A 27432-nucleotide genomic window follows, 5' to 3' on the forward strand; every position below is an offset into this window, starting at 1 on the left:
TATTCCACCAAGCATTTCTAAGTGATCACCACTGGCAGGAAGATAAAATGATTAAAAATACTGTAGTGCTATGATAATAATTTACTAATTATAAATCACTTATGTGTATTACTCTGTTTAATCCTTACAACAGCTCTAAGAGGTGAGTGGCATTATTATTCCCATTTTACAGATGCTGAAACTAAGGCTTTCTGATGGTTAATAAACCTACCTACAACCACTAGCCAGTAAATGGAAGGATGGCGTTTGGAGCGAGTTTGGCCTTCGTTCTTAACAATTACTTTCTATTGCTTATGGGTCTGTTTGTCTAACAGACACATGCACAATTAAAGAAATAATATTAAGTAAGACAATGTGGTCTTCAAATTCTTTATGTTTGTAAATCAAGAGAGCTGATTTTCTCTTTCTCTTGCATACATCCTCATCCTCTCAGGCTTTTTGTTACTTTCTTTGCTCTTTCGCACTCATCTCCTCCTCTACACACACACACACACAACACACAGACACACACACACACACCCTTTGGATTTTTGGTCCAACATTTCACCAAATATAATCAAGGCCATAATTTGGTTCAACTAGTCCAGTAACTGTACCATCTTCTGTTGTGCGTTCTTTGCCATGGATGTGCTATCCACTGGCTTTAAAAGCTGTCAGCGGTTCCTTACAAAGACACCATTCTGTAGGCTTTACCGCTTCAACATCAGTGTCTGGAGTTCCTTTGGGATATGGCATTGCGCTATGATAAACTACATCCATCTCTCAAGCATAAGGTGATAACACCTGAAACAATTCTATGATCTCACATGTGTAGTCAAGACAAATGAAAAGTGCACTAGCTTTCTCACAATACCAAATATTCTGAAGCAAGAAGGGAACTAAGGAGAGAACCCAAAAACAATAAAAATTGAGAAAAAAAAAAGAGTGAAGTCAAGAATTCTTTGATTTTTGAAGCTAAAAAATGAGAGAAGACAAAGCTCATGCTAACTCAAGAAAGATCAAAGAGCCCTAGAAGAGATACTGCTCATTCATTTCAACCGAAGGGCCATAAGGAAACAAGCAATAGGACTGAGTATCTTACTTGGCCCTTTGCAAACCTATTAATATCGTGAAATTTTCTTTTTGATTTACATAAGTGGGAGAGAAACTCAAAGGTGAAAGAAAAGAGAAACACAGTCAAAATTATTTCCGAAACCTATAACCTAGACAGACTTTAGGTTACAACTGGTCTTTTGATAAATACTAGAAACGAACAGATGGATAATACACTTTTTTTTTAATAGCCAGGTTTAGGTGAAGAAAAATAATCCTGATGAAACTAGATCTAGGTTTTATACCTTTTAAACATAATTATATTAACTAGTACAGAAGAAGAGTGAAAAGATCTATTTTCTGGACCACAAAACCTTTACTTAAAGACCATCCAAAAACTTAGTAAGGCTCCTCAAATGTAAACAGAAATCAGGTAACTTAAGAAAATACTTGGTTATTTACTGGTTAACATTTTAAAATTTTTAAAATTCTTCCCCAGCGAATTACCTACTTCAGGAACCTCCAAGAGATGCATGTTGTAATCACGTATCGTTTTGTAATACCTAAATAGCAAGATAATCAATTTTCTATTAAAAATTTATCCAGTGCACATATTAAACAACTGAAACTTTACCATGTGTCTTAACAATATTTATTGAGTGGTGATGATTCAGATTATCCTGTGGCTCTGGAGACTTCTAAGAAGATAAAGAAGTCTCCTACCATATACTAAATAAAAGCACAGCTTTAAAGGTTGAATCTGAATTTTTAAAGAGAAAGTCTAATTTTGTAAGAAATAAACGTCAAAAAATTACTGATCCAATGTATATTAATATATGCAAAATAAAGTTCACTATCTTTTCCTCTTGCTAATGGGCCCTGAAAGTGTGCCAGGTGTAGGGCTCTTGCTGATAACTCCTATGGCAAGAATACGCCATTGTGATCTTATGAGCTACCTTTTACATTTTAAGATCTATGTTGTGTTCATTTCTTAACACTTTTTAAGGAAACATTTGGATCCCTAGAAAAACAGTTGCTCAATATGTAAACATTAAAAATGTTTCTTATCTATTTTAGTTTAAGGAAAAATAAATTATGTTTAACTGTTGATCTGATACAGTGAATTTTTATATAGACAATAATTGGTTTAGTGGGTTAATGAATAAACTAACATTTATATGCGATTTGTATACTGTTAAATCAATAATTCAGTTTAAAAATAAAGTTGGAACAAATATTTATTAAGTAGTAACTTTCTACTTAAGGCTCTCACTTAATATATTTCGACGAGAGAAGGCTGGTTTTAGGAAGGTGCGCTAGCAATAATTTGACTACACTCACTACACGCAAGTAAGAATTCCACTACTGACTGAAAGGAGCCATCGCAGCTAGAAATTATTTTTTAATAAGATTTTTAAATATCACGTTGGTAATGGTTAAAAATGTAATTGGTAATTAAAGACTGGTTTTAACATTTTTTTACTGTGTTTTATGAGAGGTATGAGTTTTCAGACTATAATTTCAAATGCAAAGCAAATTAATGGAGATATTTAGAAGTTGATATATTTTGCATGATGATAAGCACATTACTTACACTGCACCTTTTAAATGAAGAACATAAACCAAATCTGCAAACCAAAGCCCATATTTTCTCTCTTTGTATTTTGACCTAGTAATCATTAAAGTTGTGAGTGTTTATCAATAAAAATTATTGTAGTGCCACATATTGTGTGGTGGAACATTGCTATCTCCCGAGATAAGTACAAAAACCACTCAATGTTAATTTGCATCACAAAATGACCTAACATACCTGGAAAATAATGTACAGGCTTCACTGAAAAGAAACCTTTATATTTTTCTCTGTAAAACAAACAAAAATACAGACATATGATTGGGCCTGTCTGTGCTGGAGGAGGGGGTGGAGAAGAGGACTCATTTTCTATCTTACACCTCTTGTTTTATGCATTCTAAACTGCTATATGGGAAGAAAAAGAAAACATACTGAAACCACTTTGCAGTTAATGCCTTTGTGATTTAAGAGGCAGAGGTCTCAAGTTAAAGAAGGGAAACAGTATGCTTTTCCTTTCCCAAAGCGATTGCCCAGGGAGAAGGCCCTCTGGTCCTTAGCCTACGCAAGGGGAAAAAAGGACATTACTTCGGGCTGAAATCACTCTGAGACAGAAGAGGGGAAGTTTATGATGTGGCACTGTGCACTGTATCTGGTCTGCAGCCAGGAAGTTTTCATTTTGTAGCTCTGCGGCCAGTACCTGCCCTGCATATTCAGAAATAAAAATACACCAGAGCTCTACCTCAGAAACTGTGGATATTACAAAGAATTAAAAGAGTTTATTTTTCTTTCTTTATTCTGAGTGTAATTACTGTTTTTAAAAAGAAAGAGCTGAAACTATAGTAACTGGAGGTTTTTTTGTATTTTTTTTTCCCATTTTAAACTCCTCAAACTACCTTCTCACAAAGCCATTTAAGTTAAATGGTACATTTACAGATTCACCTACATGAAGGATATAACTTAAAACATCTGCTTAGACATGTATGTTCTGTTCAGATATAAAGAATGTGGCAAAAAACTGAAAAATATAGGGCCATTTAATTCTTAAAATGTATGTTATGTATGTGAGTGTGTGTGTGTTCGTTCATTAAAGAGATTTTTGACTGCAATTAGGTAGTCGGTCCTATAAAGGCTTCCTTGTGTGACCATGATTTCTAAAAATAAAATGCTCCAGTGAATATTTCTGCTAAATAATCACATCTTCAAAATTACTTTAAAGAAATCCCAATCCCTCATGTTACATTAAGCAGTAATACCAGCTTTCCATAATAAGCCTTAGTTGTATACCTCTTGCATGGTCAACAATTAATTAGAAGGTTAAAAAAAAGTCATGTTTACTTTATTAAGTAGTAGACTAATTTCCTTGTCCATCCCTACTTATTTACACTGGTGAATCTATTTTCTAAATTTGCAAATAAATAAGCATATCTAAGCCAAGGTTGCCTACCTTCAGGGTTCGGGAAAGAAGCATTCTATTGCTATCATTCTAACTTGCTGAAAGAATCACAGATGTGTGAAAGAGAGAAGGGTAGTGGTTAGCTGTTTCAAAAAACACTTTGCATTCTATCAAAGGACCATATCCACCTCTTTTTATATCCAATATGCTAGAGATCCATGGTATCTAAGAACAATTTATATGAATTCTTCATGTGCATCTTATCTATGACAACAAGATACAAGAGGAAAACCAGACCATGTTCAGGATATTGTTTGGAAAAAGTAGATTCTCACCAGGGACTGCTTCAGATATCAGTTCCTCCAGTCTCTAAAAACAAGTATAAGGCACTTGACTTAAATCATTACTAGAAGATCTGCACTGTCATTCTACATGAATCGCAACCACTTGCAGGATGAACAACATTGCTCCATTCATTTCAAATTTACAACATTAAGAATTAATAAAGTCTCTATAACATCTGCATTATTAAAGAGTAATGATTCCTGCAGAAATCTGCCTGCAATAGGTTTACTGTTTTTATCACTTATAATATCACCAATTTCCTTTATAACATCCTCAAGAGATTACCTTCCTGTATTTTTTGAACTTTGTTTACAACTGGCCACATTTTAAAAATAAATACAGAGATTTATCTTAGGCAATGTACAACAAATACATTGTGGTGATGACGAATGCTCGTAAGATCATGTTATCACCTCAAACATAAATATGTATATAACAAGTATCATATAATTTTCATACTTAGGAATATAACTTTCCTTTTTATAGTTAATGTTAAAAAATACCAATGAAATGTGAGATAATGCTTATTGGATAATCTTTTCCATATCCTTATATTTTACAATGTATTCTTTGTTATAGAATTTTTTTAAATTATTTCTCTTGCACCAACAAAAACAACTAACCTAAGAACATTGATGCCATCTACTTAATCTTAAGAGAGATAGGGAATGGGACTTTTAGCTCCCTTTATTTCTTTATGCTTCAATAAATCTGTAAAATAGTTACTACCGAATTCTTGTTTTGAGCAAAATTAATTCTTGTGCCCTTTATAGAAGTTAATACTAAAATTACAAAATTTTTGGACATTTTTTCAACATTCAGTGTGAGAAAAGTTATCAATTAGAACTGCTTTTAAGAAAAACCTGACAGTTTCCTTTGCTCACTAACTACAGCAGCCGATTAGAAATTATTTTCTTTCTCATGCTGTTATTCACTTACATACTGCATATTTGCTTCAATTCTCCAAGGGAAGAAATGTGGCTCTTGTGGGAAAGGTCCACCCCTTTCTACATGTTTGCTTCCTTGAACGAAAGGAACACACCCCCTGACATTCTTTGAAATGCGTCCAACATGCAAAGAATTGTAATAGCACTGTACTATTGACCAAATTAGAATATCTTGAATGAGTCAAATATTATCAAATTGCATGTGTTTTGAATCAACTAAATGACGCATACAGAGGTGAGAGAAATGAACCACATTTAGTCAAAACCTAGGGTCTACGTTTGGACACTCAGAATACTTGTGTTAGTGGAAGAAATCTGTGACTGTTTTTGCGCCCTTGTGTGTGGTATGACAACTCAGAAGGAGGCCCATAAATGTTACAGGCTTCCGAGTACATCCTTTGAACCTAAGACCCATTAAGGGAATGCCTCCTCCCTTTCATAAATACTTTAAAGAAAAAATATTCAGAAACTGAAGTAGCCATCTTTTGTAAATAGAATCAGAAAGTTGTCTGAAATCACAGAAGTACAAGAATATGGAAAGCCTACGCTCACCATCTTAATGACAGAAAACTCACACCAAAGTTGGTAACCACTAACTTCTACCTCATTAGACAATTTTCTGGTCAGGAGAAGCTGTCTTCTAAGTTTTCCTTCTACTATATTGAATACTATGCTCCCAAAGCAAGTTTATTTTTCATTGCTATTTTTAACAAGGCGATAGATTCCAATTTTGTGGGAATCTATGCATTTATCCTTACCTGTTATGTTCTTAAACCCTCTTTTTTACTCTACCTTTACACAGAAATTTGCAAATGTAAAGACACAGAGTAGGCAAAATTTTGTATCTTTTAAGATATTTCATCATCTAAAACGAAATGGTTTAGTCCCCTTGCAATCTGTTCATCAGGCATTTGTGGATGAACTCAGCTATATAAATTTCCAGGCCTACAAAATGGAAGCTCTGATACCTAGTCTATGTTTTTCACTCGGAATTAGAGTGAACATAAACAGTGAGCATATAAGCTGGAGCTGAAGGTAATAAACTTATTAGAACTTAGTAAGACAGTGTTATGGTCAAAGAAAACCTGCAAGTGTATGCCACAAACCCACTCAGATGAAACATCTCATTCATTGGAATCTCCTATCTCACTGTAATAATGCACAGAAAATTAAACACATAAATATTAATTTTATGTATCACAGAAGATGTAGGCAATGAAAATGCAATGTTTACATTTATGAGTGACTCATTAGTGTTTTATTGTGTGAAACACTAGGAGGCATCAGTTGGGTAAAAAAAGGCTTCAATTTTTAAAGAAGCAAGAAATTACTGTAGAGTTGGATGTGTAAGAAGTAGGGGTTTTCAAAATGTTATTATGTCAACTAAAACTTTTTCTCTGAAATAAACTCTGAAAACATCACATTTTGTGGCCAAAAATGACCCTTATAAAACATTCACAAAATACATATAATTTGACCAATAAACACCTATCAAAATATATTTCAAATATACAGATTCATTAGCTATGTAATTTCACATTTTTATGAAAAATATATTTGGTAACAGAAGAACATAATGGCTATTAACTACCATGCATTTTCTGCTCTGTTACTCAATACCATGAGTGTATGTTTTATTTCTGGCAAATTCTGTTTTGTGCTCTCTACAATGCCTTTGAAAATGTCTACTGCAAATTAAGCCTTATAATAATAACTGCTTCACATAAACATCCAGAACTTGGTATCTGTTCAGAAAGAAGTGATGAAACTTAAAATGTAAGCTACGTATATAAAAGAGGACATGTTTTCTCTTATTTCACTATTGAAAGCCTATCATCTGAAAACTGAGTTTTCTACTGTTTGAATGGCTCTTCATAGGAAAGAAGCAACAGGGTCGTGGTATACTTATCTAGCAATCATTTGAAATTGGAGTGTCTTGCCATTCCCCAACAATCAGCTTTTATCTCTGACCTATCAAAATAACATGTGAACTGCGTAATCCGCCTTTTGTAAGGTGCACAGACTCTGTTGTCGCTCCTGGTTTTGTGAATTGCCTCTGTAATCTGGTTTGATTTCCTAAAGATGACAGATCTTGGTGAATAGTCAGGCTTTACTGAGTGCAGGGCAGTCCACGCGCCCGTGAGATTAAGGTACGGTGCTGAGGACGGGGATCTTAATCACCTACCCTTCCACATGCAGCACACAGACTGCACACCGGTGATTAAATCTTTTCATTGTGTCCAGGCAATCACTGTATTCATGAAATGAATATGTGCATTTTTGTAAGTTTTAGGTATTAATTTGTGTGTTTTCTCAGAGGATGTGCTTTGGGTAAAAAAAAAAAGTAGAACTTTATTAATAGTCTCTACAGTCCACTCTGTGGCCCTTAATTGCATATGAAATTCTTCCATCTTACTTTGAATCATGCCCCTGAAGCCAGGGTTCTCTGTTTAATAACTATTTTTTTTTTGTTGTTATGAAGCACAAGTGTCGCCGCACAGATATTTCCCCATTTTTGTCACTTTCTGAGATTTCATAGACACAAAATATACCGCATGCAGAGTTGGGAAATAAAACCACAAAATATACTACAATAAACAGAAGAAAGTTTTGAAATACAGCGTTAATATATGCCAAGGAGTTTTTTTAAGCTCATTTTTTTAAGTAAAATAAGTTTAAATACAATAAATCACTTATCGGAAAGATGTGGTTGTTATGCTATACAATTTACTGATTCAGTAAAGAGAAGGGCCAAGGAAGAAACTGACAGACATCTGAAAAATATAAAGACATGTTGCTTTTTCAGGATCCAATTTTGAATCATTAGATAGCCCTTTTCCCTAATGGAGTGAACTATTCCCTCAAATTTTGAAAACTGAATGTGTTTACAAAATAGAAAAGAGGGAAGGTACAATAAAGTCCTTGTTACTTAAATTGCATGTATTTAATGTTAATATGTTTCTGCTCTGAAAAGTTAATATATATGATTGCATAGTTTTAAAGTATGAACACCTGAGAAAAGCCGGAAAATTGATTTTTTATTTTAAAATGCTTTGTTATTTAAACCAAAGAAATAAATTAATATTTAATAAAAGTTACATCTTTAATACTGCCTTTCACTATATTCCACATATATACATAGCAATCATAATGTAAATAGCATAATTAATGAATGAGGTAAAAATACTGTTTTTAGTAAGAAGTCTGGAAAATATGCTACAAATACTCAAAGCTGTGTGAATTACAACAGTAAAAAACAGATTTTTATAAAGTTTAGCAAAACCTGAAGTAAAGATAACTGTCAACTATTGTCACATTAACTTGATTAGGGCATCACATCTTAAACACTGCCTTTAAAGTGTGTTTTAATGAAAACTTTTAGAATTCATTTAGAAGTCTAATATATAGTCAAGTATACTTTTGCACAAATAGAATGAGATACTTGATTTTAGAGATTTTTTTTCCTCTTGAGATCAGACATTAGATAAGTACATCTCCTTTTACCTGTCAAGTTCTGCATCTACTTGCTTTAGAACTACCTCTTTTAACTTAATAATTTCATGTATACTCTGGAGGACAATAATATGGTTTATTAACTGCATTATACTTAACTGAAACTGCTTGTGCCATACTGGTATATACTGAATGTTTTCAAAGACTGGCCCAAATTGACATTATTTTAAAAATTAAATAAGATGTTTTTATTTCAAATTGGAGATGGTTAATCTCTTTAAAGCTAAAATTAGTACGCAATACAGAGGGGCTCACAGGTGGTCACATTTCCATGTCCTACCAAATCTCTAGGGATTGGAGTTATTACATTCTACATAAACATCTTTACTCTGCAACCACAATTCTATCGCAAGGTGCCAGTTAAAAAGAGGCTGGTCACTTTTTTTGACTGGTATAATGAGGTAGCCAGAGTTCCTTTTATAGCACTTAGAAAATATATGCAGTCACCAACCATTTCACAAGACAGTTACTATTAGAGTTAGTATCAGATTCACAATAGTAAAATGCACTTTGTGTCAAAGCAATTCTCCTCTGGGGATGGGTTAAAGAATTGGCAGAGAGCCTGACTCTACTTATTATACCATCAGCATTTACATATAAAGGTATTTTACACCAAAGACACACTTTCCTAAAATGTGAAGAAAAAGAGCTTTTCCCCCCAAAATGAAAACTACTGGACCTAAAATAGACATGTTTCAGACATATGATTTCCTTTAAGAATGAATAGCCATATTCTGGGAAGGAGATAACACTAGTAATAAATTTAAATATTTGCACAGTATTTAATAACACAATAAGCAATGTGCCATGTCTATATATACTTCCTTTGTGCCAAACTTTATCACTGAGTTTGGTAACTTTCATCTGAAGTCCAAAGAGAAGGCAATTTAAGTGACTTAATCTTATTTGTTTTTAAACAGCTATGTATTTGACCTAAACAGCAATGCATACACTGAAATCCCAACAAGAATCATGAAATGTGTAGACTACCATGGCCAAGGTATTACTTCGTGTTCACACCAAAGAAGCCCTCTATCAAGCTAGCACTTTGGTAATGGAAGGAGATGCACAAAGGTATACTCTGACAGACAGCCATGCTTTAGCTCAAACTAATCCCAAGATTTAGTAGCTCAGAAGCATAACCCAAGGCAAATTGGAGTCTTTGGTGGGACTCATAGCAGCATCTTTCCACAGTGAACTAACGGCTAAATCTTAAGGCATGTACTTCAAGGTCACAGAACATTCTGTGAAATATTAAAATCCACCAGGGTCCACACGCTCCACCATATCAAACATGCTAATGACGTGAACTAACTTCATGAAACTTTAAACACACTGGTGTGACAAGAACAAGTCAGGAGTGATTTCAATAACTGATGGCAAAAACAGATAAGACTATCTAAAAAGTTACTTTTAGCAACACACAAGGAAATCATGGAATCTAAGAGAAGAAAGCACAGCAAGCCTCAACTTCAGCCTTCAAATAGGCACAGGGATAGACCCAGCACCGGGAATATACTGATGCAGATTTCAGAGACAATACCCCCGCTATTTCTATTTCCTAGAGAAATGTCAGAGGTACTTACATGAAGGAAGAAACGATCAGATTAGTCCTTGGGATATTTTCCTTTCTTAAGAGAGAGAAAGAGAGAGAGAAAAAAATAACAACAATAATCTACTTCGTCCAGCCTCGAAGTGCTTCTCCACCTGATTCAAACATGCAGCCACGGCGACCCACACAGAACCTTCAAAGTCAATCCAATAGCAGCCCGAAGATGTCTGGGTGTACGCGTGTGCTCAAGTGTCTGACTGCGAGCAGAGCGAGCAGAGAGCTGGGGACGATGAGTGTGTGCGCGCGCGCGCGCGCGGAAGGAGCGCGCGGGGGAGGCGCGCTCGGGACCGCGCGTTCGCGCGCGCAGCGCCGAGGCCGAAGGAAGGAGCAGGAGCAGGAGGAGGAGGAAGGGGAGGAGGAGGAGGAGGAGGAGGAGAAAGTGGCTCTCAGCGGCCGGCGGGATTAAAAGTAACCAGACTCGTCCAGAAAACTGCGTCCAGGAAGGAAGTGACAGAAGACGAATGGGAAAAGGAGAGCCGCTCACAGCCTTTGAAACATCGCGTAAAAAAGGCGGGGGGTGGGGGGGAGTGGAAGGATATTGGGAGGGGAGGCGGGGGTGGCCGAGAAGATGGAGCACACGGCTTGGGGTTCTAAGCACCACATCCCATGAAATGCCTCTTGCCTTCTTTTCCTTTATTTTATTTTGTCCTTGCCTTTGACCGGCACTGCCTTTTCCTCTCTTCCCCTCACAATCCCAAACCGTTGACTCTTTCTCCTCGCGAGCTGGAGAAATCATCAGTTTCACTCTTGCAAAAGGGGGGCGGGACTAGACCTCGGAGCATTTTAATAAAACAAACATACAGCAGTTCCCTCCTCACCCCTCCAGTCTCAACTAGATTGATAAATTACTCCACTACACTACTTTAATTATGTATATGGTATGCAGAATAAATCACTGAACATCAGTACCTCAATCAAGCACTTTTAAATGATAATTGCATCTTGGTGAATCAATCTTTCCATTCCTGACATTTTGCTAATTTTAGTTTTACGGTGGGGTAATGGCACATGCCATACGCAAACCTAATGACAATTCTTTCCTGCTGGAAATGAAGACAACACCGCGAGCGGCGGCTCCCTGCTTTCTCCCTGGCGCCGCGGAGGACGCTTGGAGAACCGAGTCTCCGGCTGCGGCGCGCTAGCTCCCCGGGGACGCTGCGAGCCAGCCAGCAGGAAAGTCCTTCTAAAGTCGGGATCTTTCCTCTGACCAATAGGAGCGCGACCCTAATAGTTGCTCTTGTGACTCCCCCCCCCCCCCCCCCCCCCCGCTCCGTACGGAGACGTGTTAACCACTTCATTCTTCCACCGGTCCGAGCGCTCCTCAGTTACTCACGCGTAAGAATTCCAGTTCGGGCTGCAGCACTTTCCAGCGCGCTTTTCCTTCACGCCCAGAATACGTGGAATTCGGCCCTGAGAGATTGGAGGGCTAGAAAGCGAGCCGAAACGCGTCTCAAGTGTTAGGAATGCACAAAATAATAAAAGAATTACTAGTATTTGAAATCTCGATTTCATCTCTGGGCCATGAACTTTCTAATCAGGTTGGAAATATTTACTGAGGCGGCAGCTTCCTCCGAGATTTCCCCCTCCCTCCTCCCGCAGTATCTCTTCCACACCTTACTGGATTTTATCCAAGGCATTAACATGTAAACCAAACCAACTTCCCAAATGCATTAGGCTTCCCTATCCGATAGCTGATGACTTCACTTATCCTGAAGAGTTTCAGCTGCACAGGAAGAGCAAGAGACTGATAAGGAAGATTCTTATGTTAAGGTTTAAGCAGAGTAAATATTCCTTACCATAAAAAATGGTTAATGTTAAAGATTTAGGAAAGAGTACTAGGGATTGAGCACCTCCCCTCCCTAGCCAATTATACCACGTCCAATAAATCCAAAGATTATAAAAGTATACCAACTAGTACATAAACCATGAAAAGACAATATTACATGCCAGTAGACCTGTAGATTATATAAAATGTTTAGACCACGTTTAAATAATTTTAGTATCGTGAAAAGGGCAAAGATTGAGGAAATAAAAATACTGAATGTTTAAGAGTAGACAATAGGAGTCTACTGAAATATCTAGATATTAAAGATATTTCCTCACTTTAAAAAATTTCTTTCACCAATAACTCAGTGACTAGTTGCATTCCCGTTAAGTTCTGCACTATGCATCTACTCTATTTTAATGCGTGGCAGTGTGAATCAGACAGCCTCCTGCTTCATTGTAGGGGCTATTTGGTCTGAATACCTTTTCTTAGAAGAGTAGGGTAAATATTTAAGCATCCGCTCCAAGGCTTCACTTGAAAGAGAAGGTTGATTTTATAGGCAAGTACGACAATATCTGAACAATTTTCAGACTTCTGGCTTATCACCATTGTGACTATCAGCCCAGATAAGATGAATCTTTTGCTATTATTCTAAGAGAGCATGACAAACTGTCATAAAGCAAAAACCATCTGAAATACTATTATTTTTTGAAGATTAGTGTCTACTATATATTTGCCATTTGTTTTTTATCTGGTGAGTTTGCTACTACCATAAATTCATTTTAATAATATGGCAGAAATAATCTATATCAGGTTTTCATTAAAGGTATAACTTCTAAAAAAAATTTAAAAATTAAGGGTGCATTGACATTTTGAATGCTAAGATATGTCTATATATGGTAGTAAAGGGAAATTAATTTTTTCCAGATTCACAAATTTCCTGACAAAGCAAAATATTTGCAGGAACATTTGCTTATTGCCATAATGTCTGAAATTAATGTCATGAATTTTAACAGTCTATTTTATAGGAGTAAATAGATATAAACAATACATGACTTTCAACCATACTATTTTTGATGGCTTATAGTGAATATTTGTATTTACCACAGTACACTTTGGTTTTAGATTGTTTTCCTTCAAAAAGAAACTATTTTACCTTTTAACATCTTAAGAATTGTTTATTAATAAACACTTTAACAAACCCGTAATTATCAACAACATAGAAGTAGTCAAGAGTATGTATAACCCTACATTGTGGATAATTTGAAAATAATTTAGGTCTGGATTGTACCACAGTTGGCCTTTAAAAATATAAGATACTCCCCATAGCAGATTTAGCTTCTTAATGATGTGTGACCTAAGTTAATATCAGCATTAGTTTCCTTCCCAAGAGTCTTTACAGTTGAAGCAGAACAGGAGAGGTTCTGCAGAAATATACAGTAGAAGAAAGTCACCTGAGATTTAAAATTTTTCCGTGGTAATCCAGAAACGTGGTTTCTCTAAGATGGCTTTGTGTTCATCTTTAAATAGTTCTAAACTTTTTTTTTTAAACCAAAATCATCCTGATCCTTGCCACCTAACGGTACTTGGCTAGGATCAGAGCATTTTTCTGGTACAGGGAGGAGTATGTGCCAGGAGGCCTGGATTCTCTGGTTGAAGATTTGTGCCTAACTAATGAATATGTCCTTTCTGGGTTTCAGTTTTCTTATGTGTTAAATGAATCCCCCAATCTATTCTAGTTCTATGATTGGAAAGTAGAAAATTCTTATACCCTTAAGCCAATTGGAAGCTGGTGGCCTGTCCTCTTAAACAAAAGGTGATGCTTCCTATAAGAGAAAATGATGTCTGCGATTGATGTACTATTTAAACCGGCTTTTAAAATTGTCACCAAATATTTCCTTCATTAAATAAGTATCATGAGTGCTTTATTAAACTTGTAAATATATTAATTTTTTTTTTCTCTAACAGAAACGTCTAGCAACATATTTAAGGAGCTACAGAAGTTACAGAGAGTGTGATCCTCAGGATTTAACCCCAGGGAAAGCTAATTTCTAATTTCTATTCAGGGTTGCATATCATTTTACTGGCTTTCCACTCCTTACTACTTCCCTACATTAAATCAGTAGTCTACCTGTGCATTGGGTCTGCCTGGTTTTAAGCTTGGCCCACTCTGGGTGTAGCTCTTGAAGTGAGCTTTAAAAAATTATTCTAAAGTAAGCTGGGAAGGTTGCCACAGCAACCTGCCTTAATATGAAGAAAGTCTATAGATTAATCTACCTCTTGATATTATTCAACTGTATAGTATTTGTTCTTCAGCCAGTATACTTTCAACACAAACATGGTAATCGAACATAGAAGTTCAGATATAAAAAGCAGCTAGATACAAATTCCAAGAGTGTAAAAAAATGTGTAGATGACATACATAGCTTCCTCTGAAAGAGATTAATTGTAAAACAGACTTGGAAAGGTAGGCCCTGAAAGGTGACATGTGAGTTTTAAGCAAAATGGTATATTGCTATAAAATAAATTACACAATGATTATGCAACATTTTATCATTTTTATACATGTTTACATTATAAATACCTAATGAAAAAGAGTCTGGCAGTTTTAGTTTTATGAATTAACTTTGTGATAGATGATAATAACAAATGTTAAGCACTCACCACATACACATACAGTCATTTGCCTTCCATTCTTTACTTCATCGCTTCATAGAAGTTACTTCACAGTTTCAGCTCTTCTTTGGCACCTTAAAATGCATAAGCACAACAAAGTAAATAGTTAAAAAAAATTTTGAGCATGTTGTTATTAAAATATTCAAATTAATTTACATCTAAAACTTCAAATCTGAAGTAATATTAGTGTTAATTCTAATTTAAACATGGATGTGTATTGCGTAGAAAATAATGAAAATTACCATTAATTGTGATAATACCTATAACCTTTAGTATATACAGTACCAAATATCTAAATTTCAAAAATTCTTTAGGTATAGCTTTTGTCCATGAACAGTATATACCGTATGGCCTGCTTGTGATGAAGAATCTGCAATACAAAAAGGATTTCTTATTCCAAGCCAAGGTTTACTCATATCCTTTATCTCTAAAGATCCTGTATTTATTTTTATTTTTGTACTTTTAATTTCTGATAAAGAATTATAAGGAGAAAAGTCAAATTCATCATATTCCAAGCTAACAAAATTCATCAAGTTGGGGTACTGAAGTTGCAACTAAAGTCACTGAAAGGGCTTATTTTATATGCTTAAAGGCCAATTTTAAACACTTTGAGATTAACAATATGAATTCAGTACACAATGAATTCTACTACCAATAATACGTTACCTTTCCAAGCAGTGTTTAACCATACTGAGTACAGATGAGTGCTCCTGCGTTCTAGTCTGTTTGAAACCAGCTTTCAATGACTCTGAGTACACAAATGAACTTTTTCTTGGCTTCAGAGTAGGTGGAGTCTTCCCAACCTTGAGACATATCAGACCATGAAGGTCAATATCCATTTTCCCATTTGTATTAGCAAGAAGACTTCATAGTCAAGAGTCATTAAGATTTATAAAGCCTCTATATTTGGGTTGACATCCTTAAGATTTATTTTTATTTTTAAGTTGCTTCGCAGTCAAGGAGAAATGAAGAATTTTGGCCACTTTTAATTTAAAGGTGTTACCTGAGTTTACTCTTTTAGACTCAGAAACACAGTTAGTTTCAACTTCGTAGTCAGTACCTGGTGACCTGGTGAATTCCCTTTCTCCTAGCTCTGCCTGGTTTCACAGTTTATTAAATAGGAATCCTAATACACATCTCCCGGGGTCTTTTCACCTTACAGAAATGCAGTCTGCATGAAATTATGTCTGAAAGATGTGTTAAGGCTTTCAAAAATGCAACTACAAAGTATGATTGATGCATTTCTTCCTTTTCCTGGATCAGTACGCCTCAATAAGGCTTGATCACTAATTTGCCTGCGAATGTGCAGTTCATTAAAAAGCATCCACATGCATGGCTAAATTTAATAGACTTTACCTTTTACTTACAAAATTGTTAAATGTTCTTTCGAACATTGATTCTATCCCATTTCTTGAAATATCACAGAAACCTTCAATTCAAAGAATGGATTTTCACAGGTCCCCTTTTAACTTTTTTTTTTCTCTTGATACCTTGATATGTGTGCCCTTTAATTTTGAAAGATCTTTACAAGGGGTTGGGGTGGGGGTTAAACTTATTACCCTGCTTTTTTAGCGCCCACTTCTTTGTCTGGGAAGCAGAGGGCTCGGATTCAGTGCGGGCAGCCCCTTTTAAAGACCCAGACCAGGGACGCCTCAGGTTTCTGCAGCTTCACTCCGCGGAGTTATTGATTGCTGGCAGTAGCAATCTCTCAGGTTGATTTGTGTGGAAAGTGAGTCCTCGCTGGCTAGGCATACAGCAGAGACGCAACAGCCGCCAAGCCAGCCAATTATTGCCGGTCCTCCCTTCTATCACTGCCCTCGCTACCTATACACTCCTTTCCGTGTCTTTCTCCACTTCCCCCACCCGCGTTCCCCGCGCGGACGGAGCTGAGGGGGCGGGGGCTCCCTCCCAGGAGCGCTTCTAGAGCTCGGAGGCAGCTCGTAGGGGGTGAGTGTGCCACGTGCGAGCGCCACTGGCGAGGAGGAGGCGGGCTCCGGGCCCTCCTGGGGGCCCCGGGCCAGGGAGCACGGAGGGGAGGCCGAGCAGCCTCGGAGGGACGTGCACCGGGTGGCGTTTCGAGTGGGGGAAACCACCGCTCGGGGGGTAAACTGCCGGTGGCTTGGCGAGGAGGCCCGCATGGCGGGCCGCGGGGACTGGAGGAGGGGAAGGAGGTGGTGGCTTTGGAAACGGGCGGTGTCGGGGAGTTGCCCGGCTGGTCTGGTGTGGAGGTCTCGGGGATATTTACCCTACATTGGCGAGAGACGAACCCCACAGATCTGGGGGTGAGTTCCGAGCGACGCGTGTAGCGAACCCGCCCTCCCCCCACGCACGTGCACAAAGCGCTGGCACGCGGTCGGCGTCCGGCAGCACCGGCGGCCCCAGCGCCAGGAGCGCTTGGCAACAGCGTCTGTGTGGTTCCCGCAGGTCTTGCTGCCGCCCCGTCCCGCTCCATCCAGCATGTTTTATCACTTGGCGCACGGAGGGGAAAGGACGGGGTCCCAGGGCCGGATTTTTTCGCCCAAGCTCTCAGGATCTATAGGTTTATTTTTAAAACTACCGACCAACCGTTGGCTCTAGCAGTTAAGCTGCCTCAGTAGATCTGTGCGCGTCTTGGCCAGAGAAAGGCCACAAACTACAAGGAGAAATGGAGTATTAGAAAATAAACACAAAAATCCAAAAAACTTCCTTTCCCCTTACATCCCTCTTTATTTGTTTGCACGTGAGGACAGTGCAGGGATCTTTTGTAAAATTACTATCACGAAGTAGAAATGTCTGTGCTGGTTTTGATCTGTTTGTGGAGCTGTGGGATGAACCAGTGCTCTAAAGGCACAGTAGAGTACTTGGCTGAATAAATCAAAGGTGCAGAATAGTTATATCGTCATGTTCTTGAAGCTGTAAGCTGCTACCAATATGGTAGTCCTTGGTTGCATGTGTTTTTTTAAATTAACTTAAATAAAATAAACTTAAATAAAATTCAAAATCAGTTCCTCCGATACACTAGCCGCATTTTTGGTGCCTAACAGCCACAGGTGGCAAGTGGCTACCTTGTTTGACTGCCAGATGTAGAACGTTTCCATCATGGCATGAAGTTGGAATGTGCTGCTATAGAGTTTTAAATGAATGTTGGTTCAAAAAGAAACAACCTGCTTTATGATGCCAGTCAAATTTTAGGACACTCTTGGCATTTGGATTTCTTGGCACTAGTGTGAAAAGTTGTAAAGTCAGAATTTCAGTATCTTCTTGCTGAAAGAGGTCTTAGGGAACACTTAACACAGTAATTATTATTATTTTTTTTTACAAGGAAAGGAAATTAAGAGATGTACCCCCATATCCTGCTATAAATTTGGAACAAAAATAGCCTGACAGGCTATAGTACACTTTGTGCAGACCAGGGCAGTTGCTTGGGGTTGGTGAGACAAATTAACTCTACAGAAAGGTGACCTGACAGAAGATTTTAGACGAGAATATCCTTTTACAAGAGAAAATATTTCTTAAGGCTTTTTCCAGGAAGAAATTCCATTTGGTAAAGAATAAGGGGATAACAAACTAAAAATGTATTATTGGTAGTGTCATGGATTCATAAAATGCCTTTTAAAAGAGACTGTTGATATAACATTGTGCTTACTTAAAAAAATTATGAGGAAATGGAATCACCCTTTTAAAGTAACAGTTAAAAAACACTCTTAAGGTAAGGGAGGAAAGGTGTTACATAAGGTGAGAATTGTTAGCAAAACAATCTTCCTCAAATTTGATGAAGATAACAGATACATTGCTTATGTCTTAGACTGATATTACTAGGGTGAAATTTGACTGGAAATGTTTATAACATGAACAAAGCTTAATTACAAATTATGCTCGTTGAGACGTAGAAGGCAAAAGAACACATACAGATTTAGAGGCAAAGCACAAACTTTCTAACTTCAATGCTTTGGTTGGTTTTGCCATGATTATCCCCTGTATTTCTTACTGGGAAGTAAAATGTTGGTATTAATTCTGGTCATTTATGGTAATTAGCTTTTAAGTTAATAGAGGAATCCTAAGTGTTCAGATAAGAGTACACACAAATGATAAATAAATTTAAAACAATAACAAGAAAATGGTTTTTAAAGCTTGAATTTCTCCTGAGCTGTGCATTTGAATTATTGTCTTTTTTCTTTTATTATTTATTTCTTTATTCATTTATTTTTGTCCTTTTAGGGCCCCACCGGAGGCATATGGAGGTTCCCAGGCTAGGGGTCCAAATCGGAACTGTAGCCGCCAGCCTATGCCACAGCCACAGCAATGCTGGATCCAAGCTGGGTCTGTGACGTACACTGCAGCTCACAGCAACGCTGGATCCTCAACCCACTGAGCCATGTCAGGGATCAAACCCGCATCCTCATGGATGCTAGTCAGGTTGGCTAACTGTTGAGCCACAACTGGAACTCTTTTTTTCTCTTATTACTTTACCATTTGCATGTGGTTCATGGTAGAGGCATTCTTCCCATTCTCTCTGAAATCTGATAGCCTAAGGGAAAATCTTTTAAATTCTTCAGGTAGTGGCAGTATGCTAGAAACTTCAACCTCTCCATGGCTGACAATCTAAAAGATTAGTCTGACTAGGGACAATCTCTGTGGCCAAAAGCCAATTGGCTGTATCCCGTGACAACTATATAGTGATGCCGAGTTATGGAACCTCCCTCTGCCTCAGTTTCCTCATGGATAAAATGTGGAACATAAAGTGCTACCTTCACAAATTTGTTATGACGATTCAATGAGCTATCTAATGTGAAGCATAGAGTTGGGAAAGTGGTAAACTACAGTAAGAACCATTCTTATTCACCTTCAAAGGATTTCTACTTCTATGCCATTAAGTTCCATCTTCACCCCTCCTGGGCTGTCACAGTCGAAAACATTGGAGAAGTAGGTTGTAGAGAGGTGGGGATTGGTTCTGGATGAGAACTGTGTGTGAGTTTTTACTTTTAGGGGACAGATACCTTTAATCCTAAAACTTCCTGACTCAGTGGCTATATATTACCTTATTTCCCTTTCTTAGGCATGGTGCCTCTAGGATGCTTTCAAGCTTCCTTTGTCTTTATTTATTTATGTATTTATCTTGAAGGATGCTTCTTTGTATGTGTTAGCTGCTTGGTTGTTGAAAAGGCACTGGAAACTCCAAGTCCATCCTTTTTTCACCCTGGTTGACCTTTGGAATGCTGTTGTCAGCCAAGAAGACATTGATATCTTCAGTCTCCTGCTAGCTTGAATTCTTGAGGGCAGAGCCTGCTCAGATTATCTCCTGATGTCATTCCAAATGTCCGATGGCCATCTATGGCAACAGGGCTGGGCAGAGGCCTGCTGGGTAGGGGGAGCCTATGGCAGCCTAATGGAGCGTTCTGTTCAAGAGGGACTTAGAAGTAGTTCTCTGTGGGCGCATGATCAACTTTACAGCTGTGTCTAAAGGACTGTTTGCCACTTCATAAAAAGCAGAAGCCACAGCATTTTTGTTTTAATAAAATCTCCCACTTGGGATGTGTATAATTCCTATGATTTCATGATAGCTATAAATATGTATTACAGAAAAAAAACAGACTCAATGGACATTAATAAGCAATTTATATCTGGTATTCGTGTTAACGCTCCTTATTAGGAATATCACCTAAGAAAAAGACTTTTGAAAGGAGAGCATAAACTACCACATTACCTTGTTTCCTCTCTCTTTCCCCCGGCCAAATTAATTTTCCAAATTAGCTGAGAACTTTCAAATTTCTTCTAAAATATTTTATTTATAACATAAAATTCTAAACCAAGCAAAACAATATGAAATTATATTTTTTTCAAGGAAGCAAGATTTATATGCTTCAATACTCACTAGATTTAAAAACAAGGAGGACATAATTATACCTACATTCTAGTTTACTAAGAAAAGAGAATTAATATTTATTATTTGGAATGAGTTTTCTCTAAATTATTTTGGAATATGATGAGAACTAAAGTGCAATAAAACTTTAAAATTTAAGTAGGTGATTAAAACCAGTTTGTTTTACCAGTGGATGCTAGTCCATTGAGTCAAAGAGCCAAACCAAAGAGGTCTGATTTCTTATAGAAAGTTTTAAAAATAAATTTGTAGTTAATATTTATATATAAATAATATTTATCTTTGTAATACAAGGATTTTACAAAAATAATACTATCATAAAATGTGTGTTGAAATAAGTTCAAAGTATATAATGTTTAATGGTGACTATCAGTGTTGGATGAATAATGTATTAACTGCTTTATAATTTTATTTCTTATCTGAACAAGAACCTTTTAAATAGGTACTACTATTTCCCCTAATTGACACATCTTAAAAACTAAAGTTTAGTGAGGTAACCTGTCCCAGGTCACATAGTTCTTTGCTGCCAGACAGGGGACTTGAAACCACGTAGGTTTATTTCCAATAGATGCCCTTAGCTACATGCTGTACTGCTTCATTATACTCATAACCTTTGCTCACTTATAGGGAAGATGAGAGCAGGAGATGATAAAATCGATATTTTTCCCTACCAGAAAATATTTTACAAATATGTATCTAACCCTGTGTCATCTTCTTCAAGATAGATGCTTTAGGAGGTTATTTGCTTATTTCAGTAATGGCATCTTTGCATTTAAGTCTCAACAGAAATATCCTTAGGAATTTGCTCTGCCGTCTTAAAAGTCTGATTGTTGGCAAATCATTATCATTAAGGATGAATTTGTTGCTGAAACTAAAAACCAAATGTAATGAACAGGGTGCTTGATGGGAACTATGATGTGATTATAAAGCTGCAGATTATTCTATCTGCCTTATAAATTGACAGTAATCGCAGATACAAAACGTGAATTTAAAGGGTGTCTCTGATATGAATGTAGTGTAGCCTTTAAGGAGACATTTTGGTAACACTTAGGAAAGTCTGATCATTTTTTTAAAAAAGTCAGCTTCACTAATGAAAAATTATATATCATGTATGACCATTGTGGGAAATACTTTTCAGAGAATGTACAACAGGCAGGAAAGCGTAAATCAGAGACCCTGGGTTAGAACCCAGGCTCAGACACTTAATAACCATTTGACCTTAATTTTCTAAATGTCCTCATTATAAAATGGGGAAAGTGGCTGGAGCTCCCCTGGGTGATAATTTTGTTGACATGAGGACATGAAATTGTACTTCTATATTCACTTAATGCCTGGCATGTAGAAAATGCTCAATAAATGTTAGCTATCAATACACTAGTTCACTTTCAAGGGCTATCCCATTTTCCTGAACAACATCTCAGTGTGATTATATAACATTAATTTTAGATGTTTTCTATCAGCTTTCATGCTCCAAAGGAGTGTTATTTCCTATTAGAGCATTTCATATTTGAAATAAATATAAAACATTTATGACAGTATGTTGATCAAACCAATAGACATTATGCCAAGAAGTCTTACATTTTGGCGTGACAAATTTATATTATCCTTGTCCATGTTCCATGGAACATTCAGAGTTTTTTTCTTTTTTGTTTTCATATTTGACTTTATCAGACTTATAAAAATAATTATATATCCATTTGCCCAGAAGGATACATCAGACATCTTCTAAATTGCTTATTGATTACATAATCTTACACTTAAATTTAAGAAAGCTTAGCATAAATATGTAGAGTTAGTGGCTTCCTATTAAATCTGAGTTAAGTCCTTTCAAATCAATATCATCTGTGTGGTGTAGGCAAAACGGTACGGTTGCTAGGGCTTGTCTTTGTATCATGCACCATCTTTCCTCTACTCACCTTCAGCTTGTTCTCCTTTCACTCTGGCATGACCTGCTCACCCAGCAGCAATTTCTAAAATCAATAGTAGCCCTTTATTGAGTGCCTCTCTCTTCTCACGGCCTTTTCCTGATATGACCCACAAGGTCCTTTCTTTCCTGAGAAGTCTGTTTATATTCCAGAATTCTCTTGGGCTGTGTTCTACCAGAGGAGCTGGGAACTCCAACCTCACTTGCCTAGTGATGTAGTAACAATATGTTGCCCTTTTAAATGAGCTAATCTCAGCAGTTTTCTGAAAAGGGTTCATAATCCATAGGAGTATCTGAGATGACAAAATTCCATAAATCCTTGCTGTGTTGGTCGGGAGTGGAGGGGACACTCACTATGTCTCAGGTCCTTCATACCTGCTGCCTTTTCATTCACTGACATGTCCTGGGTGCGGATGAGTGGGAAGCCTGGGTCTTGAGGAAGTATTATTTTTAAAATAATAGTGCTCTTTAGTACCTGTTGTCCTGATCACCTTTTCTTGCTTTATTTTTTTATTTTATTTATTTATTTATTTTTGCCTTTTAGGGCCACACCCGCAGCATATGGAGATTCCCAGGCTAGGAGTCTAGTCAGAGCTACAGCTGCTGGCCTATGCCACAGCCACAGCAATACTAGATCCAAGCTGCGTCTGTGACCTATACCACAGCTCATGGTGTAGGAGGATCTTTAACCCACTGAGTGAGGCAGCCAGGGATTGAACCTGAAACCTCATGGTTCCTAGTCAGATTCTTTTCTGCTGAGCCAGGACAGGGGAACTCCTGGTCACCTTTTCTATTCTTTCTTTGTATAGGAGGATCACAGTTTAATATCCCATGGGCCACATCCTACTGTGTTGTTACTTGGTCTCCACCTCTGTGCATTACCCCCACCCGCTACCCCGCTCTCATTCCAAAAGCTACCAGAAGTGTAATTAGTGATTATTTCTCCAGAAGCACCTTGAAGGAAATATAAGAACACTGAGGTAAGATAGTGTTGCTTCCTGGATTCAGGGAAGAATTTGGAAAGGTTGGGGAGAGGTACAGTGTTGGAGGGCAAAATGCATTCTGCCCTTTATCTCCTCTGTGAAATCACTGATAAAGCATCTTCCTGTGTGCAAAATTGGGGCACATAAGTATTTCCCAACCTTGGATAGCATTAAACCTGTTACTATGGAGTGCCCATATTAAATGGAGTGCACTTTATCCAGAAATGAAGAAATATGGTTCTAAGTAAATGATTTTGAACACTCCTTAAAGTGGGGCACAGAAGAAACATTTTACAATTTTTTATATTCTTTTTAACCCCTTTGGAAATAGCTAAATAGCTAATCAATACATTTGCTTGCATCTTTTCCATTTCCCTCCTTTTCTCCTTTTCTTTCCTATATCTTTTCTGTGCCATCTCTTTATCTTCAGTTGTAAATTTTTTATTTTCATTTGTAAACTCAATAAAAACACATATGCATGCACACACACACACAGGTTATTAACAATCAGTTTTGCTTTGGGAAAGCTCCATTTTTCTGTTTCAGAATCATAGGATTTCATTAATAATATTTTTCTATTTATCTGAATCACTTCAAAATAAAATACTACTAACAAAGAAGCTTATTTCTAAACAATTAATGATGTATGCTATAGACAGTATGGTCATAGAAAAGTTTCTATGATTATTTTTGTTATTAATCACTATAATTACTCTTTGATTACAATGATGATTAACTCACAGAGAATAAAGCGTGTGCTTATCTTTTTGATCTTCTATTTGCAAAGGATTTGTGTTCTTCCATCCACACATTCTCACCTCACCCTTACATAGCTGTGAGATTGTAGTTTATGGAGTCTATAGCCACAAAGTGACTCACACTGGAGAATAAAAGCCTGTGGTTTCCCTTACATTATCCCTAAGCTGCAACCTTTAAACTCCTTAGGTCAGTGATGATTAATTAAGTATTCTAAAACGTGAATGTGCATGCATACATACTTCTCATAATAAACACTTGTCTGTGCTCTTTTCATGACTTTCCCAAAGAGTCATTCAAGCCATTTTTCATATTTCAAGCTATACTATTTAGTGCTTGAAACTCAAGTAGAGCTTGACAATGATTTTTTGCTTGTCACTAGTACTGGGTGAATCTTATCATTTGCCAATCCACATAAAATTAATTAAAATAAATGAACTACCTAAGCATGATTTTATCAGAAAGTAAATAACAATGGACATAGAACATCCGCATGTATCCATATGTTCACTTGGATTTTTCAGGACCTTAGATCCCTAAGTGCTGGTTGTCTGCTACTAGCAGGAGCAGGAGAACTGACCCTCTAAAAGAAGAGAAAGCTCTAGTGAGGATGGAACCATCCAGCACAGGGAACACTTCATCAGAGTGCCTCAGATTCAGATTCCTGGGCCTCGCCTCAGGCCCATTGAGCCACAATTGCAGGAATCTGCATTTTAACTAGCTTCTCTGTTGTTTCTTATGTATGTTTTGTTTGCAAGCCACTGCCTTAGTGCAGGGGTAAGCACAAAATCTGCAAAGTCCTAATTCTGTAACTCTGCCTTTTCTCCATTATTCATTCCTGTTCTCCCAACTCAACAAGCTTTGTGGAACTTGTAAGTTAGTGAATGCCTTTCCAAATAGTAAAAAGAGAGTTCAGAATGGCACGAATTTTTCCATTGCTGGTCTTGGTTCATATTTTAAGACATACCACATGTATTGGAAAAGTGATAAAGCAATGTAGGGACCCAATTCTTTTAAATTTCTGTACACTTCTTCATCTTCACTTCTCTAAGGGGTAGTGCTTATTTTTTCTTGGGTGGAATATGCTCCTTGGATCTTAGAATCCCAGCCTGTAAAATAGGCTCTGGATCCAGGAACCTCTACCTTAGTGACAGTTGGCCCACAAACACGTGCACTCAGTGATTGCCCGCTGCGGTGAGCCTAGGAGCCCTGCAGCCAGGACTAGCATTGTTCTTGATCACTTAAGAAATGTGGCTTTTCATGAAAGAGTCTTTCAGTCAATACCAGTGTTCCTTATGACCTTGCAATTACCTCTATCTGCTGAGCAGTCACGAGGGGCCTTCACAACACTGGCATCCCAGGCAACACGGTGATCCACATTCCCAGCCTTTAACCTCTCTCCATACCCAGCTGCTGCCACTAACCTCTCTTGGATCCAGATATTTTTAACACCTCACATTAGGGGTTCTCTGCTGTGCCCAATTCTTGTTCCAGTGTTTCTTTGACATGAACAAATATATTCACGTGCTGGCTCACAGCAGTGAGTGTAGTGAAGGTTTTTTTCATTAAAAATTTTCCTCCTATTTTATAAAACCAAAAACATTAAATAACCATGAAGTCCTTTGTGTCAGCTTGGGCTTATAGAGCACTGAAAAATTCAAAGCTATGTGTGGTAATATCATTTTGAGGGTAAGAGCTTTCTTGTTTTGTAACCAGGGTGCCCAAGTGGGAAAAATATGGCCAGCTGGTCTGTAGTATATTACAAAGTGATTTTGTTTTGCTCTCTGATTTCATAGGTTAATATTGGTGTTTTAATTATTCGAAATGCTGATGTGATAGGCTACTTAGAGCAGTAGGGAGAGGCAGGGTATGCCTTTGCAGACAGGAACCCACCAATATGGCCCAGAGTCCTCTTGGGATTTCAAAGGTGGCAGAGGAAACTCCTACTGGGTAACTAAAACTTCCTTTCCTATGATTTACACACAGCCCAGTAAAGAGTCTCATCCATTCAGGAGCCTCACAGAGGTTGCATGACTTGTTTCCAGTTATAAAATTACTAAGCAGTGAAAAGGAGACTACAGCCAAGCTGCCTACTTCTGCTCTGGTGTTCTTTGGACAGCAGTCAGTCTTCAACTCTAAGGAGAAAGCATTCATGATCCTTCAAAGGCAGATGAGGGACAAGTCATTGACCTTCACTAACACCCCTTTGAGATGCAGAGAAGTGACTGAATTTATTTGAAAGTCTTGTAATTTTGCATATTTTGCTTTGACACCTCTGTCTTTCCCAGTTGTTAGAAATGGATATTATTTACTGATTATTTTGCTTGCAATTGATTTGCATACTGTTATTTCATATTGTTAAATGGTTTGCTGATTAATGACTAATGTTGATTTGGACTAAATGTAATAGAAATTCATTTATAAATTTAGATATATAATTTAGCTGCTAAATGGTATCATGGAGCTGTTGGAGGTGATTTTAGACTAATTCCTTGCAGGGAAACCCTGCCCATAATTTCCTCCCCTATCCTATATTAATGTTTTAAGCTCCCCTCTCTTTCTTTTTTTTTTAAAAAATTCATTTGCATGTCTGAATTTTTTTTTTTGTCTGTCTTTTCTTGGGCCACGCCCGCAGGCATATGGAGGTTCCCAGGCTAGGGGTCTAATTGGAGCTGTTGCCAGCGGCCACAGCAACGCTAGATCCAAGCTGCGTCTGTGACCTACACCACAGCTCACGGCAACACAGGATCCTTAACCCACTGAGCAAGGCCAGGGATTGAACCTGCAACCTCATGGTGCCTAGTCGGATTCGTTAACCACTGAGCCACGACAGGAACCCCTGCATATCTGGATTTTAAAGTGAACATTCTCACAGGCAAATATTGCTCCAAAGCCCAGGGTTAACATAAATTATTTTAAATTCAGAATGTGATAGATATCTACTAAATTTCTTTTCTGAAGGGTCAGAAAAAATTAAGTATTAATTTGAATATATTTTCATGACCTTGATTGAATCTGTACGTTGTCCACCATTATCAAGTTATAGCAATATAAAATAT

General features: G+C 37.4%; 1 protein-coding gene and 1 long non-coding RNA gene across 21 annotated transcripts in view; one reads left to right on the forward strand and one right to left on the reverse strand.

The window, feature by feature from the left end:
• The window catches only part of MEF2C (myocyte enhancer factor 2C), a 172930-nt gene that overhangs the window by 141564 nt on the left and 3934 nt on the right, over positions 1-27432 (reverse strand). For 4 of the 13 annotated variants that reach the window (XM_047778266.1, XM_047778251.1, XM_047778267.1 and 1 more), the window contains exon 2: positions 14842-14927. The gene's annotated coding sequence lies outside the window, so the exon portion shown is untranslated. Of the gene's footprint in view, positions 1-10386; positions 10645-14841; positions 14928-15519; positions 15566-27432 lie in introns of those variants that run through there. The other 9 variants (XM_047778269.1, XM_047778275.1, XM_047778253.1 and 6 more) reach the window with 6 other exon arrangements.
• The window catches only part of LOC125126158 (uncharacterized), a 150074-nt gene continuing 139217 nt past the window's right edge, over positions 16576-27432 (forward strand). For 2 of the 8 annotated variants that reach the window (XR_007134523.1, XR_007134522.1), the window contains exon 1: positions 16581-16800. This is a non-coding gene — a long non-coding RNA (uncharacterized LOC125126158). The other 6 variants (XR_007134519.1, XR_007134521.1, XR_007134524.1 and 3 more) reach the window with 6 other exon arrangements.

Source organism: Phacochoerus africanus, chromosome 4 (assembly GCF_016906955.1).
Source record: "Phacochoerus africanus isolate WHEZ1 chromosome 4, ROS_Pafr_v1, whole genome shotgun sequence".
Taxonomy (NCBI): Eukaryota; Metazoa; Chordata; class Mammalia; order Artiodactyla; family Suidae; genus Phacochoerus; species Phacochoerus africanus.